This window comes from Oryctolagus cuniculus, chromosome X, assembly GCF_051225735.1.
Source record: "Oryctolagus cuniculus isolate XC-2025 breed Fujian yellow rabbit chromosome X, ASM5122573v1, whole genome shotgun sequence".
NCBI classification, from domain to species: domain Eukaryota; kingdom Metazoa; phylum Chordata; class Mammalia; order Lagomorpha; family Leporidae; genus Oryctolagus; species Oryctolagus cuniculus.
The window spans coordinates 5,978,775-5,994,467 of NC_142888.1; the positions used below are offsets into that span (position 1 = coordinate 5,978,775).

Here is a 15,693-nt window from a genome sequence, read left to right on the forward strand (position 1 = left end):
GAGAGAAAGGGGGGGTGTTCTATTTGCTGATTCACTTCCAAAATGGTTGCAATAGCAGAAGCTGGGCTCATCTGAAGCTAGGAGCCAGGGGCTTCTTCCATGTCTCCCACGCAGGTGCAGGGACCCAAGAACTTGGGCCATCCTCTACTGCCTTCCCAGACCATAGCAAAGAGTTGGATCGAAGTAGAAAAGCCAGGACTTGAACCAGCATCCATATAGGATGCTGGCACTAGAAGCTGAGGCTTTTCCAGCTACACCACAGCACCAGCCCCATATTTTAATTTTTAATGCAGGAAGATATAAAACCTAATGTTATCTTACATACCAGTGAAACTTCACAAAGCCTTTTCTACCAAAAAAGCACCCTTATTCAACAAACCTTTAGGAGAGTCTCATCAAAACAAGGATTAAAATGTAATTTATTAGAAATGAGCATAATATTACTTTTGCAGTTAAACTTCCCATTTGAAAAATGACTCCTGGTTTCATTGGAAATTATCAGTCTGACTCCATATTTGTACTTCGTATAGTTCCCAGAGTTCAAGGAGTAGTACCAGTAGACCAAAAAAAAATTTTTTTCTTCTACTTTCAAGAAACAAACAGATGCATGTGTTCCAAAACTGGCCAGTACCAGGCTTAAATCCCAACTATGTCACCTACTGGTGTAGTGCCCTGAACATGAGCAAGTTACTTAACTTTTTGAGCACTAGTTTCTTCATTTATAAGGTACACATAATATCTACCTCACAGGGCTGCTGTAATGAAGAGGATCCACCAAGGGACAATGGATACTCAGTTAATACTATTTCTCTTTTCCTCTTCTGCCTCAATTGATTGTTATTGTGTAATATTTGCATTTCTTCATATAAACTCTAAAGATGCAATGCAATGAAGTATAGGAGGATGTTGAGACACTTGTTCCACCATTTACAGCGTTACCTCCAGCCACGCAAGGTGGAAGAGATCATTCATAGCTGTATTATAATTTTATACAATGTAGCTAAAGAATGAGTATGGACAAAAAATAGCTTAGGAATGAGGCAAATGTATTTATCCTCTCTCATTCCACCATAATGCCTGCCAGCCAAAAAACTGTGGAGCTTGGCAGATTGTACATATGTAAATCTGATGTGAAATACTGGAAAAGGTTAGGAAATGCTAATCATGCTTTACTACGTTAGTCTGAAATGTGTAAAAAGTCACAAATAGGAATAACCTACAATATGGGTCTTATCCGAGCAAATCAGATAAAGGTGACTGCTTAAGTTTCAGCAGGAACTGTTCGCAAAATAACTTTCAATGTTACATACAATGATGAATTAAAAAATCATCTTCCAGGTTTAAACAGGAAGAATGATTCAATCAGTAATTCTGAGCCAATGTTTCAGGACCTCTAGAGTATTTCCAAGCATTTGAAGGGAAATTCTAACCTGTTAAAATAAGAATAGTGATTAAAAATTCCCATTTTAAGCAACCCTATTAAGCAGATTGTTTTGTTGTAACGACATGTTACAATAATGTATATTTCCAGGCTGCTGTCCAGTACCTCTTAAGAAAATATGAGAATTTCTAACAGAAAACAATAGCCTGAAATAACAAGGGGGAGACAAAAAGGGTCCAGAGCCCTAGTATATTAATAAGCAGACCCAAATTGTAGGAATGAGCAAGGACCATACTTTAAAAAAAAAAAAAAAAAAACAAGCCTCAAGTTTCCGCAAGTAAATCTCTGTCTTCCAAATTCTCTGATATCAGTAGGTTTTCCTGCCCAAAGTAAGAGTTTCATCATGAAGGTGCTGAGTATGAGGCAATAGAAACCTCTCTCAAACTGATTAAGGTACCACCAAATTTTTCAGAATCCAAAGAATCTTCTATGCAATCACATTGAAACAATAAGAAACAAGCATTTTATATTCTTAATAAGGAATGTATATAATCCTTACCAATGTGACAGGATTAAGAATCAGCTCCTCATTTATCCTAAGGAAATATCAGAGATGTGCATAAAGACTTATGTACAGTGATAGTCATCATACTCATTATACTGAAAAATAGAAAACAATCTAAATGACCAACAGGGGACTGGTTAAATAAAATCAAAAGACATCTATTCAAATGTAGGAATACTATGCAATGGTTAAAATCAGGGCCTCAAAGAAAAAAAAGATGCAAAAAATGCTTGCAAGATAGTGAATTAGAAAAGATACAAAACCATAGAGTATGACCACAAGTTTGCACTCCCCTCCCAACACGGGTGCATGTAACTGGCAAAACATACAAAATCTTATCAGTAGTTACCTGTGCCTTAGATTTTTCTTCTTTGAATTGTATTTTCAAAATTGTATGCATTATAATGTATCATTTTCAGAAAAACAATAAAAGTAATTAAAAAATCAGTTCTTTTCTACTTAAGGTACCCTTATGCCTGCTTTGCTATTCGTCTGGCTACAAAAGGCTCTTAATACAAAACTGTTCTATTTTCTAGACTAGTCTGTATCTACAGTTTTAAGAGGGCCCCTTCAGAAGCTTTTTTTTTCTGGTCCTGTGGTTGAGGCCTCAGAAGATAGATAAGTTTCAGGCCTGACTCCACCTCATGATTTTTGAAGTGTACCCCTAAGCGGAATTCTGCTTATGAACAGGAGTATGTTGAGATAAGTATAAAGAAATTAAAACACAGTAGCTAAAATTAAATCTGTGTTGTGAATAGCAAATATTAGAACTGACACTACAGAAAACAGAATCCATGCCACAGAGGACAAACTTGAGTAATGAAAAAAAAAGTAAGATTAAAAAACTATGGAGGACAGACACGGAAATTATCTATGAATAACAGATGTTCCTAAGAAAAACATAGAGCAGTTTAGTCAATCAAAAGTATAAGAAAATTTTCCAGTTCTGAAAAAAAATACCTGAGACTGAAGACTGAGAAGGTTCAACAGAGATCATCAACACCAAGACATGTCCTGGCAAATGTTTTTAAATTTCAAGGATAAAGATATAATCCTATAAGCATACAAGCAGAAAAAAATAGGTTATTTCAAAGGAACTAAAATCGATTGACCTCAGATTTCTCTTCTGCAACAATAAAAGGCCAGAAGACAATGAAGTAATGACTTACAGAGAATTGAAAGGAAAAGTTAGGATCTAAGAATTTTATACCTCATCCTAGTTTTTCATGTACAAAGGTCACAAGAAATTATTCTTAGATCTGTAAAGTGTTATAAAATTTCACCATCCTGGTAGTATTTTTGTTTATATACAAATTGTTCAAAGGTATGTACTTCCATCAAAAGAAAATCAAAGAGCTCAGAAATAATGAGGTAGCAGGAAAGAACTGGTGAAGTATACTGATACCAACTAAATATCTAGAAATAATTGAATAATTAATTCCACTAAAGCAAAAACAGTTACCAATGAAGAATATATATATATATATACACATAAAAGTATATAAGCAATTAAAACAAAAAACATTTTAGGATATTAGGATTTGTAACTTCAAGCTAAATTAATGGGAACTCAAAATAAGAGGTAGTGGGAGTAGCAAAACTTCTAAATTCTGCCTTTCCTAAAAGGATATTTAAAAACCAGTATTTTCAATGATTATCCAAAATATAAATATGGGAATACTTTGAAAACTCATACAATGATGAAGAACATATTTATTACAGTCCAAATTGCTAAAGATAACTGGTGAAGATTAATAGTAATTTATGCAATCATTGCATTCAATCCTAAGAACACAAAGTAGGTCTAATTATCCCTATTTTACAGTTGAGGAAATCAAGGCTCAGTGAAATTAACTAGTGAATGGCAGAAGGATGCAAACTCATGTCTTTCCAGCTTCATAATTCCTTCTACATTTCACAACCTCCTCAAACAAAACATTCCATGCAGCAAGGAAAAGAAAAAAACACAAGAATTTAAATGTGAAATGACAAAAATTCATTCCAAAAGTAGTAATGTAAATAATTCAAAAGTTTAAAATATATAATTAAAAGAAAGTGACTTACTGGATATCAGATGATATTATAGAATTATCGACATTTTATGAACAATGATGGTGTGGTGGTTATGGGCTTTTAAAAGTTGTCATCTTTTAAGAAATAAAATGCAAATAATTGTATCTCAATTGATATGTCTAGGATTAGCTTTAAAATAATCCATGGGGGTTCGGTGCTATGGCTAAGCGGGTAAAGCCACTGCCTGCAGTGCTGGCATCCCATATGGGCGCCGGTTAGAGTCTCAGCTGCTCCACTTCCTATCCAGCTCTCTGCTATGGCCTGGGAAAGCAGTAGATGGCCCAAGTCCTTAGGACCCTGCACCCGCGTGGGAGATCCAGAAGAAGCTCCTGGCTCCTGGCTTCGGATCGGCACAGCTCCGGTCATTGTGGCCATTTGGGGAGTGAACCAGTAGATGGAAGAGCCCCCCCTTCCTCTCCTTCTCTCTCTGTGTAACTCTTTCAAGTAAACAAATCTTTAAAAAAAAATAATCCATGGGAGCTGGGAGTAGGGAGTGAGTGTGAGTGCTGGGTGGGTGGGGGTGGGGTAGAGAAAGGGAGCAGAAATGAAAGAAGATTGTCCATGAGCTGACAGTTCCTGAGGTGTGTTATGAAAATATTGTTGTTCATTATACTACTCTATCTGGTTTGTGCCTGAAATGTTTGATAATAAAAAACTTTGGGTCATGTTACCATTTTCAGAAAGTAAACAATTATGGATTCAAAGAGAAACTCAAACAGGTAAGTAACATAAAGAAAGTGTTTATTCTTTTATGTCAAAAATCAGATGTAAGGCAAAAACATTAAGCTGATTAAAAAGATCATCTTATTGGACTAAAGATATAATTAGTGTTGAACATACATAATAATAATTACTACCATTTATTGATCTCTTGCTATACACCAGGCAAATGCTAAGCACCATTAATCATCTGTGATGCTTCCCACAACTCTGTGAGACATTATCACCAATTTAATAAATGAGGAAATTAAGTCATGATGAGTATGTCAATCTTTTTAAGCAATTATCCCTAGCCCCTAGAGAATGCCTGGCACACAGTAGTTGCTCAATAAATATTTGCTGAATACATGAAAAAGTCCAATATCCTGCGTAAGGCTAATAAGGAGAGCCTAAATCAAACCCAAATCTAACCCTAAAATCCCTACTCTTAATCACATAGAAACCTTTCAATAACATTTCATAGTAAGAGTACAGATATTAATTTCCATCTATGTTTCTCTGATTTTCAGAAATTTCTACAAGTAGCATGCATGTTTTTAACAAGTCATTAAAATAGTAATAATTGTATTGTACAATTCAACCACAGACTAACTACAAAACACAAAAGCAGATGCTTTTGAGGCTGTACACATGGAATAAATGTAAATAAGGAAACTTTAGCACATTAATATTACCTAGCATAATGAACAAAATAAGAACAAAGCATTTGAAAAAATTTATATTAGAACAGACATTGAATTTTATTAGGTAAAAATATGGGTTCAAGCATCTATGAAAATTATAAAAACTGACCATGGTTTAGGCCATGAAGCAGACCTAAAATTCCTAAATACATAAATCATATAGATGACATGATTATGAATAATAAAATTAGTAAGGAATTAAAGCACTCACTCAGAAATTAATATTCTTTTAAATAACTACTGGGTCAAGGAAACTAAAAGTTATAATTTATTCACTTCCTATTTTGTTCAAACTGCAGTGCTATGTTATATATATTCTCTCATTTAATCTCAATCATTATTAAACAGTGAGGTATGTTACAATGTATACTGAAGAAGAAAAAGTTATGTTGAAAGCTAATACCTTGTCCAAGATTATAGTTAACTTTGCAGATAACTGGACTTTAGTCCAAATCCAAACCTCCTACTATTTGCACAGAAATGCTATTAAACCTATCACTGCTAGAATCTACATACAGGGATCCAGCTATAGTCATTTTTCCCTATTCATAAAATAAAAATTTTTAATAAGAGAAAACTTCCTTAATATGTTTCAAAAGTGTCCATCTGTTAAATATGCACTTCTAAGAAAGCTATGGCTGATTTTTCTAACATATTGATCAGATATATTTGAAAACACATTATCTCCTAAAAGGAATTCCTTTAAATATGTTCATATGAGCTCAATAGGACACTGAAAAAAGAAAACACGAAATTAGATAAACAGGGTGGGCATTTGGCACAGTGATTAAGACATCTGCATCCCGTATCACAGTGCCTAGGTTCAAGTACATACTCTACTTCCAATCCAGCTTCCTGCCAACGCACACCCTGGGAGTCAGCAAGTGATGGCTCAAGTACTTAGGGCCCTGCCACCCACTTGGGAGACGTGGATGGAGTTGTGGTAAACATGATTTATAAGGTAAATGATTTACTACTACATTTATTTCTAAAAACCAGTATGGCTTTAGAAAAGACACTTTTTTCCAGGCATTTATTTGCAACCCATAAGAATTTCATGGAACCCTGGCCAATATGGATTTGACTTTCTGCCACTAATTGTGGCCAGGCCCCTAAGCCTCTCGGAGTTGTGGTTTCTTTATCCATAAAATATGTGGCTATTTAAGAGCTCTCCCAGCTTGAAATTTTTATGATCCTGTGACTTTAGGGATTAAAGTTTTAAATTAAGGTTATTTAAGACTTTGTGGGAGTTTTTACACCTGAGGAAATTACTGAGTCTATGTATAAACCTATTTTTATGTTTTTTTCCTAATTCTCTCTCTTCTGCATTCAAAATAGCTTTATGTATACCCATTAGTGGTGCACTTGTTCCACAGTGTAAATAAAGATAATTCCAAAGAATTTATCGCACACATGCTGTCACCTAAAAGAAAAATAACAATAAAAGAAAAGTTTTTCCATGCAGATTAAGAAACCTAAATCAATTTTATGGTTTCCACAACTGAATCTTACTCTTCCTATTGTTACTAACAGAGAAGAGTAAATGGTCAATTCTTTCTAAGCTCCTCTGTCTACTCCTGATCCTACTCCTGTCTCCTCACCTCTTTAGTACACAATGGAGTTGGCAGTATTTCCCAAACTTGTCTGATGATTAGAATTACTTAAAATTCCTGTTAGAGGTATGTTACCTGGCTGTAACCCGGATTGAAACTGAATCAGAATTTCCAGAAATTCTATGGCTTGATATTTTATTTTTCAAACAGGCACCTCAAGGGTGGGCATTTTGTGCAATGGTTAAGAGATCACTTGGAAAACCCACATTCCAGTTCAGAGTGCCCAGGATTCAGGTCCTCGCTCTGTCAATTCTGGTTTCCTGCTAGGGCACCTGGGGAGGGGTGGTGGTGGTGGTGGTGGCAATTCAAGTAATTGGGTCCCTGCCACCCATGTGGAGACTTGGATTGAGTTCCTAGCTGCTGGCTTCAACCTGGTCCAGCCCTGACTGTTGTGGGCCTTTTGAGAGTGAACCAACAGACAAGAGATCTCTGTTTCTGTCTCTCTACCTTTCAAATAAATAAAATAAAAACAGACTCTTTAGATGACCCCTATGATTAGACAAGCCTGGGAAATCACAGGGTAGTGAAACAATCATAGGCTTTGGAGACTGACACATCAAGTTTCAAAACTTGGCTTTGCTTTTTACTATAAGTGTGACTTTGGGCAAGTGACTTAAATATGAGTCTTGGTTTCTAATCCACAACATTTAGATATTAGTTACGTCAGATGTTGTGGTATAGTTCAGGGTATCTAGCCATTTTGACATTTAGTGTTAATTTCTCTTTACTCTTAGTCATCTTTCCAGGGAAAATGGCAAATTTTGAAGAGTCCCATGCTCTATGCAGGGGTGGGGAACATCTAGCCCGCGGGTTTTAAAAGGACTGTGAAATCATTTGGTCTGGCCCTGCCAAGGCAATCACAGGCAGGACACGAAATTCTATAAATCTATAGCAGACTAATTTTTGAGTTGATAATTTTCTATGGTCTGCAAATGATGTTATAAATATCCACATGGCTGTTGGTAGTAAAAAGGTTCCCCACTCCTGCTAGTGGGTCCACTTGCATTTCTACAGCTACAAATGTGAGTTCTAAGATAATCCATGCAATACTTGGGTTGGCTACTTCAAGAGTCTCAGAAACAAGCCCAACGATTTATTCTGGTTGGTTTCCAGAAGTTTTAATGAAGCCTTTCTATCCAAAACAGATATATTATTATGCTAGACTTTGAAATCCAGCTTTTATTTGCTGTTACTGTGGCAAAACCACTTGGACCTCTGTTTTTTCATCTTTAAAACAAGTGATGTATAATTGTCTACTAAAGTGAACTTAAATGGAATTAAAAAATAAGCTCTTTGGGTGCAAAACATTTTTGAAATCCATGCACGTTTCTGAGGTGTTTCCCATGAATGCCTAGAAATACTCCTGCACACAGTCTTATAAACACTCTTATGAACAAAAGACAGCATTAATTAATACAAGTAAAACAAGACAGTGAGATTTGCTCCAATGCATAGTAAACCAGTCTATTTAACAGCATTTGTTCATGTAGTATCAAATATATCTCAATACAAAGTATTTTAGCCAAGTTTTGATATGAATTTACTTAAGAAACAATGCTAATTACTTATTCTAATAGAAATATATACTTAAAAATCACCCTAGAGTGTGCCAGGATGGTCGCACAGTCTAAGGTGCCAGACTCACAATCACCCTAGGTATAAACATAATCTGGCAGTTATAACTCAAGACTTATTTCTAAAAAGATAATCATGTGTAGCTTTTTTTTTTTAAAGACTTATTTATTTGAAAGGCAGAGTAAGAGAGAGGCAGAGGCAGAGAGAGAGGTCTTCTATCAGGTAATTCAACTCCCTAAATGGCCACAATGGCTAGAGCTGAGTTGACCTGGAGCCAGGAGCTTCTTCCAGGTCTCCCACTTGGGTGAAGGAGCCCAAGGACTTGGGCCATTTTCTTACTGCTTTCCCAGGCCATAGAAGAGAGCTGGATCGGAAGTGGAGCAGCCAGGACTCAAACTGGTGCCCATATGGGATGCCAGCACTGCAGGCAGTGGCTTTACCCCCTAAGCCATAGCACCATCCCTGTATGCGTAGTTTCTCAATACAGCTCTGTGATTAATTTTAGCTATATATTTAAACACTAGTAATAGAGCATTTTACTAAAAGTTGTTAGTCTTAACTGTTCACTAAGCTATAAAATAATTTAGAAACTTAAAGAAAAAAATTTTTTAAAAACAAAATTTCTAGCTGTATTAACTCAAGACAGAAGAAAAAGTTACCCTCAATAAATAAAATAAATCTTAAATCCCACCGAAAATAATTTAAGAATCATAGCTTTTCCCTCAAATTTTCAATTATTTTTTAAAGATTTTATTTATTAGAGAGGTTAACAGTGGAAGGGAGGGAGAGACAGAGACAAAGGTCTTCCATCCACTGGTTCACTCCCCAAATGGCTGCAATGGCCAGAGCTGCACCTATCTGAAACCAGGAGCCAGGAGCTTCTTCCAGGTCAAAGGCAATAGGCCACAGCAGGGAGCGGGGTAAGAAGAGGAACAGCCAGGACTTGAACCAGAATCCATATGGAATGCTGGCACAGCAGGCAGAGGCTTAGCCTATTACACCACAGCATTGGCCCCTCAAAATATTCTTTAACGTAATTCAGAAATTTTCTTCATTTAGGTCTTGTCCTTTGCTTGTTATTTTTATTTCCATACATTTAATAATTTTGTTGCTACTTTAAATGAGATTTTTCTATTCTAATTTCTAATTAACAATTGCTAAACAAGAAAACTCATTGACTTGTGAATATATTCTGTGTAATGCTGCCTTACTGGAGTTTTAACAAATCTTTTTAGATTTCCTTAGATTATCTAAGTAGACAATTGTATCATCCACGAATAATCTTTTATCCTTCTTTCAAATACTCTGATTTTCTTGTCTAATTGCATAAGCAAATTTCTAATATGTAAAACTGAAGTGAAAATAGCAGGCATAGCTTTAATGAGAGTGACTATAATATGTTCCCATAAAGTATGATACTGAATATTGGCTTTTTTTAAATATTAAGGGCATACCTTTTTATTCATATTAGTAAAACTGTTAGGACTAAGTTCTTAATTGAGAATGTACAATTGGGGGCTGGCACTGTGGCGCAGCAGGTTAAAGTCCTGGCCTGAAGCGCCAGCATCCCATATGGGTGCTGGTTCTAGTCCCAGCTGCTCCTCTTCTGATCCAGCTCTCTGCCATGGCCTGGGAAAGCAGCAGAAGATGGCCCAAGTCCTTTGGGTCCCTGCACCCACGTGGGAGACCTGGAGGAGGCTCCTGGCTCCTGGCTTTGGATCAGCGCAGCTCCGGCTGTTGCGGCCATCTGGGGAGTGAACCAGCAGATGGAAAACCCCTCTGTCTCTACCTCTCTCTGAAACTCTTTTAAATAAATAATTCTTTTAAAAAAAGAGAGAATGTACAATTAATTTTATGTAATGCTAAACTTTTTTTTCCTTACCTCTTATTCAGAAATGATCACAGAGTTATGAGGACGTAAGTTTTCATTTCTCTTCAGTAAATGCCCAGGAATGCAACTGCTGGATCATACAGTATTTATTAATAAATGGCCACACTATTTTCCAGAAGGGTTATCATTTTGAATCCTCACCAATGATATGAGGTCCAGTTTTTCTGCATCCTCATCAACCTATGATATCGTCACTAGTTTAACATCCACTTGATCACAATATGTAATTCTTATGTATCACTGGATTTGTTTTGCTAATATTTTGAGGATTCAGTGCCTATATTCTTTAAGGATATTAGTCTGTGGTTTTTTGTACCATCTTTGGGTTTTGGTATCAGGGTAACACTAGCCTCATAAAGTGAGCTGTGAAGTGCTCCCTTTCCAGTTTTTAGGAAGAAACTGTAGAGTTCATGTTATTTTTATTCTTTATTTCTGATGTCCCTAGCTTATTTTTCCTTTCAGTTTGAAGAACTATCTTTAACCATTATTTCAGGGTCTTCCATGAACAAATTTTCTTATGAGACTCTTGATTTCATCTTCTTTTCTGAGGATATTTTTCACTTGGCATAGAATTTTGCCCTTCCCCCGTCCTCCCGGAAGTTGAAAAATGGTATGCTATTTCCTTCTGGCTTCTATTGATTTGGATGGGAAACCTGCTCTCATGTAAATCATTCTCTACATATAAGAGCTTGCTTCTTTCTGGCTGCTTTAAAGATTTTGTCTTTGGGGCCAGCACTGTGGTGCAGCGGGTTAAAGCCCTGGCCTGAAGCGCCAGCATCCCATATGGGCGCCGGTTCAAGTCTCGGCTGCTCTTCTTCCGATCCAGCTCTCTGCTATGGTCTGGAAAAGCAGTAGAGGATGGCCCAGGTCCTTGGGCCCCTGCGCCCATGTGGGAGACCTGGAAAAGACTCCTGGCTCCTGGCTTTGGATTGGCGCAGCTCCGGCCGTTGGCGGCCATCTGGGGAGTGAACCAGTGGATGGAAGACTTCTCTCTCTGTCTCTACCTCTCTCTGTAACTCTGTCTTTCAAATAAATAAAATAAATATTTAAAAAATTGTGTTTAATTTTCAAAAGCATCATTTAAAAAATTAGAAAATATAAATAAAATCCACTGTCAATCATTTCAAGTGTACTTTGAAGCAACCACTACCCAAAACTTTTCAGTCTACAATACTGAAACTTTATACCCTAACTCTCTATTTCCAAAAGTTTGATTTATGTGAATAGATTACTTTGTGTTTATCTCATTTGGGGTTCAGTCAGCCTCTTGAATCTGTAGGATTGATTTCTGCCAAATTTGGAAAATTTTCAGCCATTGTTTCATTAGATCCACTATTTTCTTTCTGGGACTCTGATAACATTAATGGTAAGTCTTATGTGGGGCTGACACAGTGGCGTAGTAGGTAAAGCTGCTGCCTGCAGTGCCGTCATTCCATATGGACGCCGGTTCAAGTCCCAGCTGCTCCACTTCCAATCCAGCTCTCTGCTATGGCCCGGGAAAGCAGTAGAGGATGGCCCAAGTCCTTGGGCCCTGCAGCCACATGGGAGACATGGAAGAAGCTCCTGGCTCCTGTCTCTGGATTGGCACAGCTCTGGCTGTTGTGGGGAGTAAACCAGCGGATGATGGAAGACCTCTCTCTCTCTCTGCCTCTCCTTCTCTCTGTAACTCTTTCAAATAAATAAATAATCTTTTTTTAAAAAGTCTTGTGTTAATGTTTTCCAGGATCTTCGAAGCTCTGTTCTTTTTTTCCCAGTCTATTTATAATTATTTATAATTTCTATTGTGCTATCTTCAATACTATAGATTCTTTCCTGTCATCGCCATTCTTCTATTGAGCCTGTGTATTAAGCTTATTTCAATCATGGTTTTTCAGTCCTAAAATTTGATCTTATATCATTTCTAGTTCTTTTCTGATACGTTTTCATTTAATTGACTTCGTGATTGTTCTCTGAAGTACTTTTGATGACAGCTGCTTTGAAATCCTGATCTGGGATGATTATTTGATCTAGCAGTTATGATGCCCATTGGGTATCTGTACCCCACACTGGAGTATCTGGATCCCTTCCCTGGCTCTGGGACATCATTTCCTACTGGTCAAGTCCCTAGGAGGCAGTGCTGATGGCTCTTGTTGGATTCCTGCCACCCGTGTGGGAGACTTAGATTGAGTTCTCAGCTCCTGGTTCTGGCCTGGCCCAGTCCTCATCATTGTGGGTATTTTAGGGGCTATGCCTCTCAAAAAAAATTTTTTTTAATTATCCTCTTTTAAGAATATCTGTTGATGGGGCCAGCGGTTCGAGACATGGCTGCCCCACTTCCGATCCAGCTCTCTGCTATGGCCTGGGAAAGCAGAAGATGGCCCAAGTGCTTGGGCCCCTGCAATCACATGGGAGACCTGGAGGAGGCTCCTGGCTCCTGATCGTCATGGCTCCAGCCATTGCGGCCATCTGGGGAGTGAACCAGCGGATGAAAGACCTCTCTCTCTCATCTGGGAGTGAACCAGCTGTCCTCTGTGTAACTCTGACTTTCAAATAAAATAAATAAATCTTTAAAAAATTAATAATAATATCTGTTGACTATCTTTTCTCATTCATGTGAATTTTAGAGTTCTTGGTATAAGTGACTTTTCAATGTCTAGTGGACATTTTTGAGATTATAAGACTCTGGACACTATTTAGTCTATTTTTAGTAAGCAGTCCCTCTGTTGAGGTGCAGTGTGAAGGCAAGGTGGGTGTATATTTGTATGCTGAACTTCCTCTGGAACCCACCAACACCACCCTACCAAAAGTAGAGCAATGACTCACACTATTTTGTTGCAGATGGGTGGGATGGAAGTTCAGCTCCACTCTTGGTCCCAGTGAAAGTGGGGCGACATTACTTTGTTGCTTCTGTGTAGGGGTGTAAGCTCAGCTCCCTACTGGTTCCCACTGATGACAGGAACGGAGAAAGTGCTAGACTGACTCATACTTCTTTTTTACTGCACGAGAGAGAGTTCAAAAGCTCAGCTCCTCTAATGGTCTGGCTAACAACAGGAAAGAGGAGAGGGGAAGTAGAATACCAGCCTTCTCTGTCACCCACCACTTTAAAGATAAGGCTCAGCTCTCTATGGGCCCCACTAATACCAGTGGTAGTGGGAAGCAGTGTTCAGTATCTCATCCATCTTGTTATGCTTGGTTGATACTGAGGGAAGGTAAAGGCTTAATGTCGAGTAGCCCTGCCTCAAACCGTTTTGTATCACTGCATCTTCCTTCCAGTGGAGGCTTAATTTGCTGTTAGACCCAGCTGACACTACTCTGGCAAGAACACAATCTCCTTTCTGGGGCGAGAGGATCGACTCCCTGTACCATATGCCAAAACCACCAGCAGGGGGAACCAAAGCACTGCCTGCGCTTTCTAGGCAGGGAATGGATAAGGTCCCTGATAACCCAGGCTAATACCATTGGGCTGAGGAGTAAGAGCATGCTTGATTGTTTTTTGGGGGTGAAGTAGGGTTTTTCTGTTAGTATTTGGCTAGGGTAGGGAGGGTATTGCCAAAAAGATTTAGTCTTGTTATGCCATCCTTTCCCTAGTTGTTTAAAGAGAATAGGCTTTTCTTTGAACTTTTTGTCTGTGCCTATTGGTTGCTTCTTGACTGGAGGCTTTCACAACATCATGTCCAGGATACACGGAAGGTAGTTAAGAAAATTCAAGGAACTCACTACTTGTGTTATTCCATGAGGCCCAAGATCCACAGGCAGTCTTTCTTTAATCACTTTTAGAGTACTATGTTATGTCTAAGGTGTTTTAGTTGTGAGGAAAAACCTAGGAGGATTTCTCCAACTTGGCAGAACCAGGAATTTGTGCCAAGTGATTAACTTTTACATTGAAAATAACATTTACTTTCTCATTTCCCACAACATGTTGAAAAATGCACTATGGAAAACTGCTATAACGTTAAAAATTACAATTTTCTCCTGAACATTCAATTATATCTGTTCATATTATCCCTAACTGTCGCAGTATTCAACTGCATGTCCACTCCTGTACTTTTAGACTACACTATCCCAAAGGAAAGAATTGTATTTAATTCATTATTACCTGAACTATTCTATAGATACTTGGAAGAGCCAGGGAGAAAAGATCACTTTAAAACTCATTTATGTGCTCTTATTAATTCAAGGCAAATCTTACTTTTAACTTACTATGACATTTCTCTATTTAAGTACCCTCCCCCTTACTGATATCAATATACATAGTGAGAGTTATTCCTTGTGAATTATACCAATAGCAGGAATCTGAGAGAAAGGAGGCAAATAGGGTTTTCTGTTGTCAGCATTTTTACTTCAAACAAAACACCTGTCTATCTATTCGAAACGTACTCTTGAAAAGAATTCATTTATGTGTATATTTACATTTAAGAGATTTTAGACCTTTTATTTCGATTGACCTTCAATTAATTCCTATACTTTTTGCTTTAAATAAGAAAATAGAGAGTGGGTCTGGCTTTGTAGCACAGCAGGTTAAGCTGCAGCCTGTGACACAGGCATCCCATATGGAAGTGCTGGTTCAAGTCCTGGCTGTTCCTTTTCCCACTACACCACTCCAGCTCCATGCTAATGGGACTAGGAAAACAACAGAAGGTGGTTCAAGTGCTTAGAACCCTGCCACCCATATGGGAGACGCAGATGGAGTTCCTGGCTCCTGGCTTCAGCTTGGCCCAACCCTGGCTGTTGCTACCATTTTAGAAGGGAACCAGCAGATGGAAATTGTTTCTGTATTTTCCTCTCTCTCTGTTACCCTGCCTTCCAAATAAAGAAAGAAATATTTTTTAAAAAAGAAAATATAGGGGCTGATGCTATGGCACAGTAGTTAGGCTAAACTTCCTCCAGCAGCACCAGCATCCCATATGGGCACCGGTTCATATCCTGGCTGTTCCTCTTCAGATCCAGCTCTCTGCTGTGGCCTGGGAAACAGTAGGAGATGGCCCAAGTCCTTGGTTCCCTGTACCCGCATTGGAGACCAGCAAGAAGCTCCTGGCTCCTCGCTTCAGAGCAGCCCAGCTCCAGCCATTGTGGCCATTTGAGGAGTGAACCAGCAGATGAATCTACACCTTTCTCTCGGTCTCTCCCTCTGAATGCAACTCTCTCTCAAATAAACACAACCTTTTTTTTAAAAAAAAAAAAGGAAAGAAAATATAGAGTAAGAAGACTGCAGA

At 38.0% G+C, this 15,693-nt stretch overlaps 1 protein-coding gene across 7 annotated transcripts in view; it reads right to left on the bottom strand.

Moving 5' to 3' along the window:
• The window catches only part of RPS6KA3 (ribosomal protein S6 kinase A3), a 112,264-nt gene that overhangs the window by 83,545 nt on the left and 13,026 nt on the right, over positions 1 to 15,693 (bottom strand). For 2 of the 7 annotated variants that reach the window (XM_070067183.2, XM_008272436.5), the window contains exons 2-3: positions 2,907 to 3,000; positions 1,941 to 2,041 (exon numbers count right to left, since the gene is read on the bottom strand). The exons of 2 other annotated variants lie outside the window; for them this stretch is intronic. The gene's annotated coding sequence lies outside the window, so the exon portion shown is untranslated. The remainder of the gene's footprint in view (positions 1 to 1,940; positions 2,042 to 2,906; positions 3,001 to 15,693) is intronic. 3 more of the 7 variants (XM_070067182.2, XM_008272435.5, XM_051826996.3) reach the window with 2 other exon arrangements.